Raw genomic sequence first — 15,121 nt, 5'->3', positions numbered from 1 at the left:
GATTGAATTTAAAAAACAAAACTAAACTAAAACCTCACATTTATATATTTTGGGAAAATGACCTTGAAAGAAAGTTAACAACTAACTTTGAGATGGAAGTGAGGAGGCTCCAAAGATTATGTTTCTCAGACAGAAAGTAATATTAAGGAGTCTAATAGTGAGTTCAACTCAGAACTATGATGTACTCTACAGAGAAACAAGAGTAAGCAATCTGTGAAACTACTTCAGCAATTACTTCCACCAGAATTTATTTTAATAGCTATATAAAAGACTTTAGTACTAAATTTATGGAATCATTAATTGTCTGAGGGGGTCACTTTAAATTTTAAGTTATACTTTATGGCATTTTATGGAGGAAATGATATGTAATAATGGTATTTTCAAACTTGTGAATTTGAGAAGACTTAGAGGCATTTCCCTCAGGAATGCATATTTCCCAAAGTGTTAATGATATGGCACCAATAAGAAAAATGGAATAATTTAGAGAAAAGATGATGCAAAGTAGTAAAAAAAGGATTCACTTTTTCCAGGCAGTTATGGATTTGGAGATCAAGGCAGTTTGACTCCGATTCATAACTGGCTGATAAGCAAAATGTGAATGAGAGAGAGAGAGAGAGAGATGTGATGATGTAGGTGAGAATTTGGAAACCCCCAAAGTCATGTGTTACAGGTCTGGAACTCCACGTGAGCAAATTCCATGAACTAGAATGAGGAGTGGAGGGCCTAGAATACCAGTTCTGGTCTGCTCCAAACTACCCCTGTGACTCGGGGGATAGTCATTTATCTTCTCCCATCCTTCATTTCTTTTTTGAGCCTTAATTTCTTCGTAAAATGATTGCAAGGGCCTGGGCAATGTCTGAGGTACAGTTCAGTGATTTCATGGCTTCTAAGCAATCATAGTATACAGTTTTGCATCTTTTTTTTCCTCCTTCTATTGTACGTGAGATATTAAATATTATCCACGTAACTAAATTTACCCTAAAACATTGTTTGATGATTGTGTAATACATATTATCTTAATTATTTAGTCATTTCCTATTTAGGTTTTCACTGTTTTTATTATAAAAGTGCTGCAATAAGTATATTTGTAAATATTTCTTCCCTCTCTAATGATTTTCTTAGATTGAGTTCTAAAAGTTACTATGTCAAAGAATATGAGCATTTTTAAGTGCTGTGTATTTATTGTCAAATCTCTTCTTAGACAGCTTGTGTTCTTTATCCCTACTAGAATTTATGGGTCTTCTCTCCTCTACCTTGTCATGTTTAATATGTTTCAAATATTGGGTTAATTGATACTTTAATGTATTTTATCATTTTAATTTTTATTTCTTCTTTCATTTTTAAATTGAATATTTGTAAATGTATGTTTATAAATCTTAATGCTTCATGTAGGTCAGGAAAAAGTTTTCCTCCAACCTCTTCATGTCCCTAGCTGAGTATAAAAATGAAATTGGCAAAGACAGATGAATAGGAGAAAAGCACACAAATTTTATTATATTTTTACATGCACATAGGAGCCTTCACACACACACGCACACATGCACGTGTGCACACAGACATGTGTGCACACAAAATTAAGGTTCATATAAGTAATCAGAACAGGAAGTTTTATAAACAATAAATTTGTGAGGAATTGACAAGGAAAGGGGTTTTGTGCTAGGGGGAGTAAATGGTGAAGAAGTAACTAGAAGATAAGGGTTGGTTTAACCATGGTTTGTTTGCAGTTTCCTCTGGTACCTTCTCTGGGCTGATAAGAGTTTATCTCCAATAAAAGAAGAATTTATATCCTCCCTTTAAGCAGAAAAGGGATTTTCTGCTTTTTTTTTTTTTTTTACTGTTTCTTAATTGTCTTCAACTCAAAATAATTTTTATGTCAAAGAGACATGTATTGGGGTGACATATTCTAGTTTCTTTCATTCACTAGGAAATTATCTGTTGCTATCCATTGACATTTTTTTTTCTTCTATTGGAAAGGCAGTCCTTTCTTTGCTTTAGTGTTAAGAGTATCTTCTAAACTAAGGACACTATTAACCCTCTGGTTCTTTCTTTTTTAACCCATAGATGTCCAGGCTTCACCTACCAGCAATTAGAAATTTCTACCATTCACAAATCTTAATGTTCAGAGCTTTACCCTTGTTGATAAAGCACTTCTGGGGTTTCTCTTACCATTATTCTTTAGAAACTTGGGTAGGGAAGGGGAGGAACTCACATAAAGATCAGATATTTGTACCTTTCCATGATGGCTGCTCCTTCTGTCTTAGAGTCCTTGACAAACAACCCAATGCTGTTTCCCACAGTCCCTCACCAACATGGGGACTCTTCTCTGTTTGACCAGCAGGTAAATTTCTCTACATTTTCTAACCAGCTCTTTGGAAAGCGTTTCTGCACTAAGATAGTTGTATTTCTTAGTTGTACCACAGGCCTGGCCTCTCCTCCTCAGATAGCAAAGGTGATCCAAGTGTGTGGTTGTTTCTATGGCAGGCAGTGGACATATAGCTTCACACTTTTCTTTGAACCAGTCTTCACACTGATTGTTAGGCTCTGGCACTTTCTTTCTGACATACCCCTTCATGTTCTCCTTTCTGTCCAGTTTACAAGTCAACTCTGTGAACAAATTTGAATGTGCTCAAGATTCTTGTTCTCTTGGGGCACTTAGATGGCTCAGTCATTAGGTGTCTGCCTTTGGCTCGGGTCATGATCCCAGGGTCCTGACATAGAACCCTGCATGAGGCCCCCTACTCAGCAGGAAGCTTGCTTCTCCCTCTCCCACTCCCCTTGCTTGTGTTCCCTCTCTTGCTTCCTCTCTGTCTAATAAATAAATAAAATCTTAAAAAAATAAAAGATTCCTGTTCTCTCTTTCAGACTGACTCTTAGATCCTCCCAAGTAAGAGGCTGATTTGAACATCCATTCCCTCTCTTGAGCATTCCATGGCAGTTGGGCAATTTGCCAGCTGGTAAAGGCTAGGGGGCTTCAGGGGGTGGTAGGACCTGAGATCTTGAGGATCATAGCATCTGCCTGACTCCTACCCAAATACTGCTACACATTGTGCAAATACTTCTCCCAGGTGTGTTTCTGATCTTTTTCATGTACAGAAGTTCATGTTTTTATGTAATCAAATTTAGGATTTTTTTCCCCCTTTAGAATCTGTTCCATGTTTATTCTACATCAAAATACCCCTATAGTCTGAACTCTAACGTTCATCTGGAAAAGACTTCCTATGAAGAGCTTAAAGGGGAAGAGTAATAATTTGCCCTATCAGTTACCACAAAGTTTATCAAGTCAAAATGATCAAAAATAGATTGGCCTTGGCAAAACAGTCATATACACCCAAGTGACAGAGTGGAAAATCATGAACTAGACCTTATATAAACATGTAACACATAATACAGTAAATATTGCATGGTAGTGAACAGGAAGCCTCTTATTCCATGAATAGTATCTGAAAATTTGGCTATTTAGGTAAAATATCAAGGCAGAACTTCATAGAACTATGAGGTACATGTATAGCTATTCAACCCAGTTTCAGATAGGCAGTTTTACTTAAAGTGCTAGATACTATTTTAGGTACTGAGGATACAACTATGGAACAGACAAAGACTCTCCCCTATTTTATCAGGAGAAACATGTACTCAATGAATGAAAGAATAATAAAACATCTCCCAATACAAGTTCTATGAAGGAAATGAGCACGACGATGAATTAGAGAAGAAATGGGGAGGAGGTAGAGTGACTTCTGATGGGGTAGTTGTAGAAAGCTCTGCTAAGAAGGTGGAATGTGAGCAGAGGCTGCCAGAATCCCCTCTTCAGTAAAGGAATGAGAAAGAGTAGATGACAGCAATGAGGAGAGTGGGGTCTTGGGATATCCTGATGGCCTGAGCATGAGGGGACTGGGGTATTGTAGGAGCAAGGAGCAGTGGTGGGGCACAGATACTACAAAGTGAGGAGAGCACTCATACTGTCTCATGAACCTGAAGGGTAGGGGAATGAAAGAGGGAGATGAGGCCTCCAACAAGAAGATGTGGGAGAAATGGAGTTCTTTGCAGAGAGACAGTTTTCAGTAAAGGGCAAAGTCATGCTGAGTTAGAGGATTTACTCTTTCCAGAGGAGGGAACCAAAGGTGCAGATTAGAGGCTTTGCAGAGGCAGGAAGGTGTGGGGAATGGATGAAGTGTCCCAACCAGGAGCAGGATGCGAGTTGTGATAGCAGTCAGGAGATGTGAGTGCAGATGGTCCTTAAGTCAACCGGGTGCTGTGGAAGAGCCTTTCTCCTACGTGAATTCTTACCCAGAACCTCCAGATAAGAGCCCAGGTAGGCCACCACCTTGATTTTTTTCTTATGAGACTCAGAGTGGAGAAATCAGTCAAGTCCACCCATACTTCTGACCTATAAAATTGCATAAGAATGAATTTGTGTTGTTTTAAAGTGCAAAGATGGTAGTAATTTGTTACACAGCAATAGGAAACAAATGTGAACTCTATGTACCATAGTGTTCATGGCTGTTGACTGAATGTTATTGCAGGCATTTCAGATGCTGGTGCTCTTTGAAACTGGATGCACCCACATCTACTTTCAGAGAATTTCTTCCTATCTTGCTTTTCTGTTTTCCTAGTTCTTTATTCAAGTTCCAGAATGAATGCTTGTTATTAGCTATTTGATAACATCCCATTGTACTAATCGCACAGGGGTGCTGGATAAGGAATACTTCAGCCTCTATAATGGGAGATAGGCGCTGCCTCTTTTTTAGCTCATAATTTGAGGAAATCCAAAATACTGAAAGGAGAGTCAAATAATGGTCAGGGAAAAAAAGTGTTGTTACTGCTATATAACACTCTTTTTGTTGTCTAATACCAAGAAACACCCAGGGCTCTTATAGTTTCAAGATTTTAGTATTTCAGAAGAATAGTGCTTCCACTAAAGGGCTAAATGGTTAAGTCTATTAAATGTGAAGCTGTAACATGCACCTGGCTATTTTGGGCTTCTCTAGCAACTGATTAAACAAAAAGAAAGGAGGTTTGTGATATTGGAACTTTGGTCAAGAAAATTGATGTTGATTATCAAGAGGGATGGGTTTGGTGCTACATGAGGTGAGATTTTATGAGAAGGTCTTTATGTGTGCAAAACTAAGAGAGGATCTTTTCACTTTGAGCTCTTGAATCCTGCACCTGTGCCTTCAGGAGGAAAGAGCTCCATTGTTGCTTGCTGGTGTAGAGTGAATACTAAATCCATGTACAACACCACTATCTTATTGGTGCTTTCTCCCAGATAACATTATGTCTGTTTCTTATAGCACTGGAAATACATTGCATCTTACTGAGCCATTCTACGGTTTTACAGAGCTAGCTGCTACTAGATGATGGATTGGATAGTAAGATCAGTAAATACCATGGCCTTGGAGCCTTTCACTGTAAAGTGAGTTCACTGAAAAGTGAGCTCTTTGGTAAAAACAATGTTCTGTGGAATATTACTCTATTTTCTAAAATTTTGTTGGAATTTTTAGTTTGAAGTGTGAGGTGTATATGCATGTCTAAATTAACATTAATCTATACTTTAGGGGTGGTTACATAACATGTGAAGTGTGCTACTCACTAGTTTACACTTCAGAATATTTCACAGGTGATTGGTGAGAATGTGAAACCTTTTCCACAGTTCACACTCTCTTCAGAGGGGACCCCAGAAGCTGTTTCACATATCATAGTCTGATTTGGCACCAGAGGGTTTATTAATTAACATAAATAATATTAAATTATGTCACTAGAGAAATAAATAATATCAATATATGTCAAACAGAAAGATTTGTCCAGAAAAATCTGCCACTGTGTGATTAATAGTCTGACAATCCCAGTAGGCTAATATTTTTTCAGCAGTTCCTTAGGTCTAGAACTCTACTTATTTCTGAGTTCCTCACTTTATAGACAATCCTTTGCTCTAATCAAACAAGACACATAACTGGTCTACCATGTAAATATTTGCTGTGGCAAGATGAACATTTCATGCATGGGGCTTGTTGAATGCCTACAGAGACAGAGTGGAAAGGAGGGGAATGAGGACTTCACCAAATTTGCAGATTGATTATTTGCATGTTTTGATTCTGCTTGCTAATAAATATTGGTTCTTGTGGCAAAATTAGGTATGGTGTTTTTTTTTAATAATATCTAATAATGACATTGCAGAAAGAATAATTGTCTCCAACCATCACTAATCACTGGGGCAAGCAATATTTGCCCAAAAGAGCTATGGACTCTGAATGGGCATATTGGCTTAGCTCAGTCTTAATAGATGTCATTAGGGTGAAAATGCATTCAGTAGGGTCACATATGGCCATAGTGACAGGTATATGATGGGCAGGAATCAATTTTCTGATTGTTCCCTGACTTGTTTCATTGGTATACAGAAATGACTTGGCTTATATCAGCTCTCGTCTCCTTGTAGATGGTGGCTGCTAGCAAGGAACTCAGTGTAGTTTATTTGTCAGTATACTGCTGCCCTCCATAAGAGGGCATGACTGACCTCAAACCACTAAGAGCTACAACATCTTACACCTGACAGATAAAGTTGTCCTTTCTCTGAATTTTCCAGGTGCTGGAGCCATGTGGTAATCTGAAGAGAAATACAGAGAATGCCGTTCTCTCTGGTTCTGTGTTGACTTTCTTACTTGAATACTTTCTGGTTCAGAGTCTCACAAGCTTTCTCAAGGAAAGAGTCATTTTATCTTGTGGTTTTAACATCATTCTCCACAAGAACTGAAACACTGTAGCTCAAGAGACCCTGAGAGTGATAGCCAATGTTCCATTATCTTATTATACCCAGTATCTCTTATAATGCAAACACCCAACTCTATAAACTCACACAAATAAGACACTTAAAAGAAAAATATGTGTGTATGTTTAGGTTTATGTGTGGGAAGAGGGGTGTTAATGAGACCCCCTATCAGGCTGTCTTTAAGATAAGGTCATAACTAATACTAATGTATACCTCAGTGAAAAAAAATTTTATTTTGGAAAGATTAGTCATTATTCAGTTTGGGACACTTTCCTTGCTGTGTTTAAAGTCTTTTGACACATAGAATGCTTCAGAATGTTTATAACAGAATGGAATTTTAACCAAAGCAACATAGCATTTGCAAATACTCTAAGGTAGCATATAGGACAGTCGTGTTCAGGCCCAGAGAAATACACAGTTGGGCCCAAGGATGGTATTTTAAGTTTTAAAAAATGAGTTGTTAACATTTCAAAATCAAGATATTTGGGGGCAGATGGGTGACTCAGTTGGTTAAACATCTACCTTTGGCTCAGGTCATCATCCCAGGCTCCTGGGATCGAGTCCCATGTTGGACTCCCTGCTTGGTAGGGAGTTGGCTTTTCTACCCCTGCCGGCCACTCCCTCTGCCCGTGCGTTCTTTCTCACTGTGCTCTCTCTCTCTGACAAATAAAAATATTTTTTTAAAAACAGAAATTTCTCTCCAAAGTACCTGTAAAGTCATACTGCACCCTCATTCCAAGATGGCAGTAATAGGTTATGACTTTAAGAGAGTGCACTCTTCTCCAGTTTTTTTTACACTTTCCACCTGCTCATTTCATTCTATAGGCATCTATATTTGTATTCTCTACTTTGGAGCCTCATTCAAATGGCATATTTATGAAAGTACCCAAATTAATTCTACAGAAGTTAACCTACTCTACTAAAATCTCTACAAATACAATATCATAGACTCTTTAATTTCATCTCATCCAGTGGTTTCCAAAAATCTGGTCCTGAACTAACATCTGGATGACTGCAAGAAAATTAACGGGGGGAGTTTTCTGAATTCAGATTACCATACCCCCATCCTCAAAGTTGTCTACTGTGTTTATGACAATATCTAGAGAAATTCTCTTGTACAGTGTGTTGGGAACCATTGGTTTCCTCCAGTCCTTCTTATTTTGGAGTGAGGGAGTTGTGGGAGGGGCCACGAAAGTGTATCACTGACTACCAAAGCTTGACTGCTTGATGGGTCCAAGAATACTGATAAGTAGAATTAAATTTGTTGGCATTATTAATTTTATTTTGATCAGAACAGTCAACAGAATGCAAAAGTCAATATCGAAGAGAAAGTTGGCTGAAGGCAAAATTAGGTCAGAAGCAGTATCTGGTCAGATGTCTCATTCCCATGTTTCCTCTATTTTCCTCCAAACTATTCTCTGATGACATGAGCATCTCTGCTCTGCACATCCTCTTAGTTCCCAGGTTTCTTCCAGTTTTTCAAAATGCTTAGCAGAGGGTAAGTAATTGAGTGATTCTTGAGTTTGATATTTCCTCTAATTTTATCTCTTCTACTTTTTTCTTAATCTCCTCTGTCCACAGATATTGTTTGAGGTTCTTGCACAGTATCAAGATAGAGCACTGATATTCCAATGCTGGGTCACATAAATATCTCTTATCTAAGTTTTGACATTGACCAGTTTTTCTCTGGTCTTTGTCAGTATTTTTCACTGGATAATGTTCATCATTTATTTCCTGATGTTACACACACACACACACACACACACACACACACTCAGAGTTGGTTATACTCAGAGGAAATGTACTGTGGGGATCAAGGAAGAAATTAGTAGCTTCAGATTGGAGTCCAGAATCCCTGTGGCTTCAGGAATCTGTTTATTGTCCCTCTGAAAAAAATTACCTCAGTCAATACTCTGTCAACAGCCTTAAAAAGTAAAGCACTGGTATCCTAATGGGCACAGGAAAGCAATAATGTTCTGGCATGGGCTTAATCCAAGAAAAAAGTGCTAGACAAGATTAAGTAGCTACTTACTGCTAGAAGATTGATGCTGCTTCTGCGCTTATGAACTAATGGCAAATGAAGAAAATTTCTCCTGAATTATAATTAGTTCTTTTATCTGTATGAATTTTTCAAACCTTCAAGTTTGATAAAATAGAAGAAACACAATATAATTTCTGTGGTTTTGCTGATTGCCACCAGTGCAACAGCAGCTCTGATTAAATAAAATACAGTATTCAGGACTTCGATGAAAAATGCCGTTCATATGCTCAGGCCTTCTCTTTTCCCTTCCTGACTCCTCCTTCCTCTTCTTTTCCTTAATCTCCCCCACTTTGTCTCTAGCATTAGTTATCTTTCTCTATGCAAAACACCATCACAAACAGAGTGGCTTAAAACTACAAACATTTATCACACAGTTCTGTGAGTTGGCAATTCTGCTTTCAGCTTGGTTCAGTAATTAATGCATCTAGTCAGCTTCTGGTCAGCCAGGAGGCTCTGCATCTAAGTGTTGCCTGCTTATCAGCTGAGGGATTGAGAACAATAGAGCAAGTATCTTAAGACAGAGCATGCTAGCCTGTGTCAGTTCACCTGGTGGCTGGGAAGATTCTGAAAGAGTGTGAGGTATGCAAGATCTTGACTAGTTGGCTCAGGACTGGTACAGCTTCATTTCTACCACATTCCATGGGCAAAGCAAGGACAGCCCAGATGCAAAGGATTAAGGGTTAGATTCTGCCTCTTGCTGGGAAGTCCTATAAAGTCACATTGGAGGGGGATGGAGAAAGTTCAGAGTGGAGAAATGAGGCATATTTTGTAATCTATCACCTCCAACCTGCAATTTTAATGAGTTTCTTGGTGACCTAGAATCATGGCAGTATGTGTATGTGTAAGTAATATAAAGTGACTATGAAGTGACAGAAAGAACAAAAAATGCTATTGCTATACTCAAGTTGCTTATAATCTACTGAGAAGAAAAACATCACCTTCATCTGAGATCTACAGATATAAGCAATTTCAGCTTATATCAACAGTCAAATGTATACACACTAGGAAAAGATAAATGAAAGGTTGTTGGGAGTGAGGAGTATTTGAACCACAATGAAATTTGTTTAGCTACCTCAGCAACCTGTTTATTTCTACTGCCCCCTTTAATTTTGTTCCATACAATTTAGATAACCTCTTGCATCTTCAGCATTTTATTTCCAACAATTGTAAACATATTTAAAAGCAGGAAAAAATACTATAATTACTCCCCCATATACTCACCACCTAAATCAAACAATTGTTATGCTTTGCTATACTTGTATCATATATACATATATGCATACATAAGCACATACATATAGATATAGGTATCATCTCTTAAACATTGATGGGGCTAGAAATACTGACACATAGGTTATTTCCCAATTTTAAGGGGGAAAATAAACATTCACAATGGAGAAATCTGATTATCACCACCGTAAATAATGAAGCAACTAGTCATTTTGTGACTCTGGATATGAAGCAACATATCCAGCACCAATAATGAGTTGTTTTGTTAAATTGTGGTAAAACATACATAACATAAAATGTATTGTTTTGACCATTTTTAAGTACACAGTTCATTGGCATTAAGTATCTTCACATTGTTGTGCCACCATCACCACTATCTGTCACTAGAACTTGTTTTCATCTTCCCAGATGGAAACTCCCTACCACTGAACATTGACTCTGTTTCCCCTTTCCCCAAGCCCCTGACAACCACCATGCTGTTTGTTTTTAAGAACTTGACCTCATACATACGAAATCACAATATTTCTCCTTTTTTCATTAGTTTATTTCACTTAGTATGTCATCAAGACTCATCCATGTTGTAGAATGTGTCAGGATTTCTTCCTTCTTAGGGTTGAATAATATTCCGTTGTATGCATATACCATATTTTGTTTATCCATGCATCCACTGGTGGACATTTCATTGCTCTCAGCTTTTGCTGTTGTGAATAGTGCTGCTATGAACGTGGATATATAGCTACCTATCCGTGTCACTGCTTTCAGTTCTTTTAGATACTCTTGAAAATGTTATTTTCTTTTCTTAATTTCCTTTTTAGATAGTTAGTTGTTAGTGTATTGAAATGCAATGGATTTTTGCATGTTGATTTTGTGTTCTGCAGCTTTGCTGAGTGAGTTTATTAGTTCTAACAGTTGTTTGTTTTCATCTCAGTGTTTCCTACATATAAGGTCATGGCATCTGTGAATTGAGATAATTTGCTTCTTCCTTTCCAATTTGAATGCCTTTTTTTTTTTTTCTTTTTCTTGCCTAATTTCTTTGGCTAGGACTTCCAGTTCTGTGTTAAGTAGAAGTGACCAAAGTAGGCATTTTTTGTCTTGTTCCCAGGCTTAGAGGAAAAACTTTCAGTCTTTCACTATTGAGTTTGATGTTAGCAATGGGCTTCTCATATAAGGTTTTTATTACATTAAGATAATTTCCCTCTATTCCTCACTTGGTGAGTGTTTTTATCATGGAAAGTTGTTGAATTTTTTAAAATGCCTTTTCTGTGTCAATTGAGATAATCATGTGGGATATTTTTTCTTTCTCTTAATGTGGTGTTTTACACTGATTTTTGCATGTTGAACCAACCATGCATTCTAAGTATAAATCCCTGTTGGTTGTTGGTATATCTTTTTAACATGCTGTTGAGTTTGGCTTCCTAGTAATATTGCTGAGGGTATTTGGGTTAATATTCATGAGCAATATTGATATATAGTTTTCTTTTCTTGCAGTGTCTTTGGTTTTGGAATCAGGATAATGCTGGCCTCATAGAGAGATTTAGGAAGTGTTACCTCCCCTTCAATTTTTTAGAAGAGTTTGAGGTTGTGTTAATTCTTCTTTAAATGTTTGGTAGAATTCACCAGTGAAGCCATCTGGTCCTAAATCTTTCTGGGTTGGGAGGTTTTTGATTACTGGCTCAGTTTTCTCATTCCTTACTAGTCTGTTCAGATTTTCCATTTCTTGACAATTCTGTCTTGGTAGATTATAAGTTTACAGGAATTTGTGCATTTCTTTTAGATTATAATCCTTTTCACTTCTGTCAAGTCAGTAATAATGTAAGCCACTTTCAATTCTGATTTTATTTACTTGAGTCTTTTTTTCTTAGTTACTCTAGGTGCAGATTGTTAATTTTGTGATCTTTTCTTGAAAAAAAAAAATAAAACAAAACAAAGAAAGATCTTTTTTTTTCACCCACTGATTTTCTCTATTGTTTTCCTATTCTCTATTTTATGGATCTCCACTCTAGCCTTTATTATGCTCTTTTTTTTTTCTTTTTAAGATTTTATTTATTTATTTGACACAGAGAGAGAGATCACAAGTAGGCAGAGAGGCAGGCAGAGAGAGAGGGGAGGCAGGCTCCCTGCTGAGCAGAGAGCCCAACACAGGGCTCAGTCCCAGGACCCTGAGATCATGACCCGAGCCAAAGGCAGAGGCTTAACCCGCTGAGCCACCTGGCACCCCACATGCTCTTCTTTCTGCAAGCTCTGAGTTTAGTTTTTTCTTTTTTTTTCTAGTTCTTTAGGCTAAACTCTTCCTTTGTGACCCTTGTTCTTTTCAGATATAAGCATTTACTGTTATATATTTCCCTCCTTACATTGCTTTTGCTGCATCCCATATCCTTTTGTGGATACACTATTTTTCTAAAAATAATGAGTTATGTAGTCTTTATTTCAACACAACAGAAAATTTATTTAATTTATGAACTTTGTGTCTCTTTTTCCATACATTGAAATCACAATGTAGAATAATGTTAAAGCGATTATTTACTTGTAGCATAATACAATGTTCACAAGTTGTCAAAATAAGAAAATAAATATTAACACTGAAATTAAACTACTGAACAAATTTAAGATTGCTTTTGTACTTCTTTTTAAAATAGGCCTATTAGTTTTTTTTTTTAATTGTGATAAGAACACATTAAGGCTTCTTTTAACTTGAGATTTACCCTATCAAGAAATTTTTAAGTGTATGGTGCCATATTGTTAAGTATAGGCACACTGTTGTAAAGCAGATCTCTAAAATTTATTCATCTTATATATTGAAATTTTATATCCATTGAAAAGCAACTTCCCATTTTTACCTCCCCCCAGCCCCTGGCAACCATCATTTTCCTTTTGTGTTTCTATTTTAGATAACTCATATGAGTAAAATCATGCAGTGTTTTTCCTTCTGTGTCTGGCTAATTTCACTTAGCATAATGTCTTCAAGGTTTATCCATGTTGTTGCATATAGCAAGACTGACTTCTTTTTGAAGGCTGAATATTCTATTGTATGTATGTGCTCCATTTTCTTTATTCATCTGTTCATGGACATTTAAATTTTTTCTATATCTTGGCTATTGTGAATAATACTGCAGGAGACATGAGAGTGCTAACATCTCTTTGAAATCCTGATTTCAGTTATTTAGGATATATATAGGTGGAGGTAAGATTGGGGGGTCAGATGGTACTTCTATTTTTAATTTTTTGAGGAGCCTCCATATTTTCCTTAGAGGTTGAACCATTTTACATTCTGATCAACAGTGTACAAGGGCTCCAATCTCTCCACATCTTTGTTAGCTGTTGCTATTTTATATATGACAGCCATCCTAAAAAGTATGAGGTGATATCATTGTAGGTTTTCATTTTCAATTTCCTGATCATTAGTGTTATTGAGTAATCATATCTACATAGTTAAAAAATAAATTACAAACTCAAAGAAATTTAGCTTATTTGTCCCCTCAACCCATATCCCTTTACCATTTCTATATAAACATTTTAATTAATTTTTAGCTGTTTCTTCTGATGAATATCTTTATAAGTGTATATATTTGTGCTTATATATAAATAAATTTTATATAAATATATATAAATAAATGTTAGCATGTTTTATACAGTGTTTTGTACCTTATTTTGATTAATGAATTTTTTCTAGAGCTATTTCCATATATGTACATAGTTAACTTTTTCATTCTTTTTATGTAACTACATAATTAATTCAATTAATTCAATGTACAAATGATATCTTATTCAGGCACTCCTTATCAGAAGACATCTTATGTTTTTCCAGACATTTACTGTTACAAATAATGCAATACTAAATAACTTTGTGAATTATATTTTTGGACTCCTATAGGTAGGTGTTTAAAGTAAATTACTCTGAACAGAATTATAGGTAAAAGCATGAATGCATCTGTAATTTACCTAACTTAATTTTACCAACTATCCAGTGTGTGCTGCTTTTTCCACGTAAGTAGTGCAATGCAGTGGGAATGCTTAGGCTTTGGAGTCTCACTGATCTGGATTGCATCCTGATTTTCTAACTTACTAATAAATTTTGTGGCCTTGAAAGTTAATAATACCTACTTCACAGGGTTATTAAAATTAAAGGAAATGTTTTAAAGCATCTAGTACCTTGTTTTGCAACAGAGATGCTCCCCAAATATTAGTTCCCTTTTCAGTTGCTTGAGACAATGACATCTTAATGAGTTTGGCTGTTAGATATTTTCAGAATTCTAGATTCCTTGCTTTTCATTCTTTCGTGACATCTCTTATTAACCTTCACATGGGCTTAGTTTAGCCATAGAGTATTTTGAGTTTTCTCCAGAAATTTTCAACCATTTTGTTGTTGTTCTTGTTGTTGGTGTTAGCTTAGAGTGCCTATTGCTGTGGACTGTAGGACACCATTCTTCTCTGGGTCAGAGTTGGTCCCTGCTCTTTAATAAGCTTCTTTGTTGTGTAACCCATGGAAAGAAGGGCTCATCTGTCCACACCTGGCATCTTCTGCTTCATCTGTTCTTAGGATTCTAGAAATGAAATGTACATGATCAATTTCTATCTTAAAATATCTCACCACTTTGAATCATAATAATTTTCCAAGATTTAGGTTATCAAAATTTCTCTATTATCCTACTTTTAATTGTCAGAGTGATTTTCATGGATCCAAATTGAGCCTGTATAGCCTAGGTCTGAGAACATAAGAGGTTTTTAAACTGCTTGGATTGAACCGGCTCAGCAGCATTCATGCATATAGGCATGAGTCTCCACCAAATATTGAATCAAACAGAGACCATCTTGCTAAAATAGTGTTTCTAACTTGAGAAAGTAATTGCTTTTGGATTATTCCAGTGACTTATATGATTCAATACAGTAGGATTCTTAGCTTTTTAAAATCTCTTTCATATTGTAGGGCACATGAATTTTATTTTTTTAAATAAACTTTAAGTGAAGAATATCTTTTAGCAAATATTCACTTTTTCTGGGCAAATATATGTATTTTTAGCAAAGTGTTTGTTTTGGCTATGAATAGGGGTTCCTACCTCTTAATATCAACTGTATGATCTCACTTATATGTG

The 15,121-nt window shown here is 36.3% G+C and overlaps 1 long non-coding RNA gene across 1 annotated transcript; it reads left to right on the top strand.

Annotated features, from left to right (window-relative positions):
• Positions 1-2,543: 2,543 nt before the first annotated feature.
• Positions 2,544-14,905, top strand: LOC116855358. The gene is made up of 3 exons (XR_004380335.1): positions 2,544-2,672; positions 11,833-11,835; positions 14,895-14,905. It is a non-coding gene; the product is annotated as an uncharacterized LOC116855358 (long non-coding RNA).
• Positions 14,906-15,121: the final 216 nt, after the last annotated feature.

This window comes from Lontra canadensis, unplaced genomic scaffold (assembly GCF_010015895.1).
Source record: "Lontra canadensis isolate GAN:19392208 unplaced genomic scaffold, GSC_riverotter_1.0 scaffold101, whole genome shotgun sequence".
NCBI classification, from domain to species: domain Eukaryota; kingdom Metazoa; phylum Chordata; class Mammalia; order Carnivora; family Mustelidae; genus Lontra; species Lontra canadensis.
This window is presented reverse-complemented; position numbering and strand designations above follow the sequence as displayed.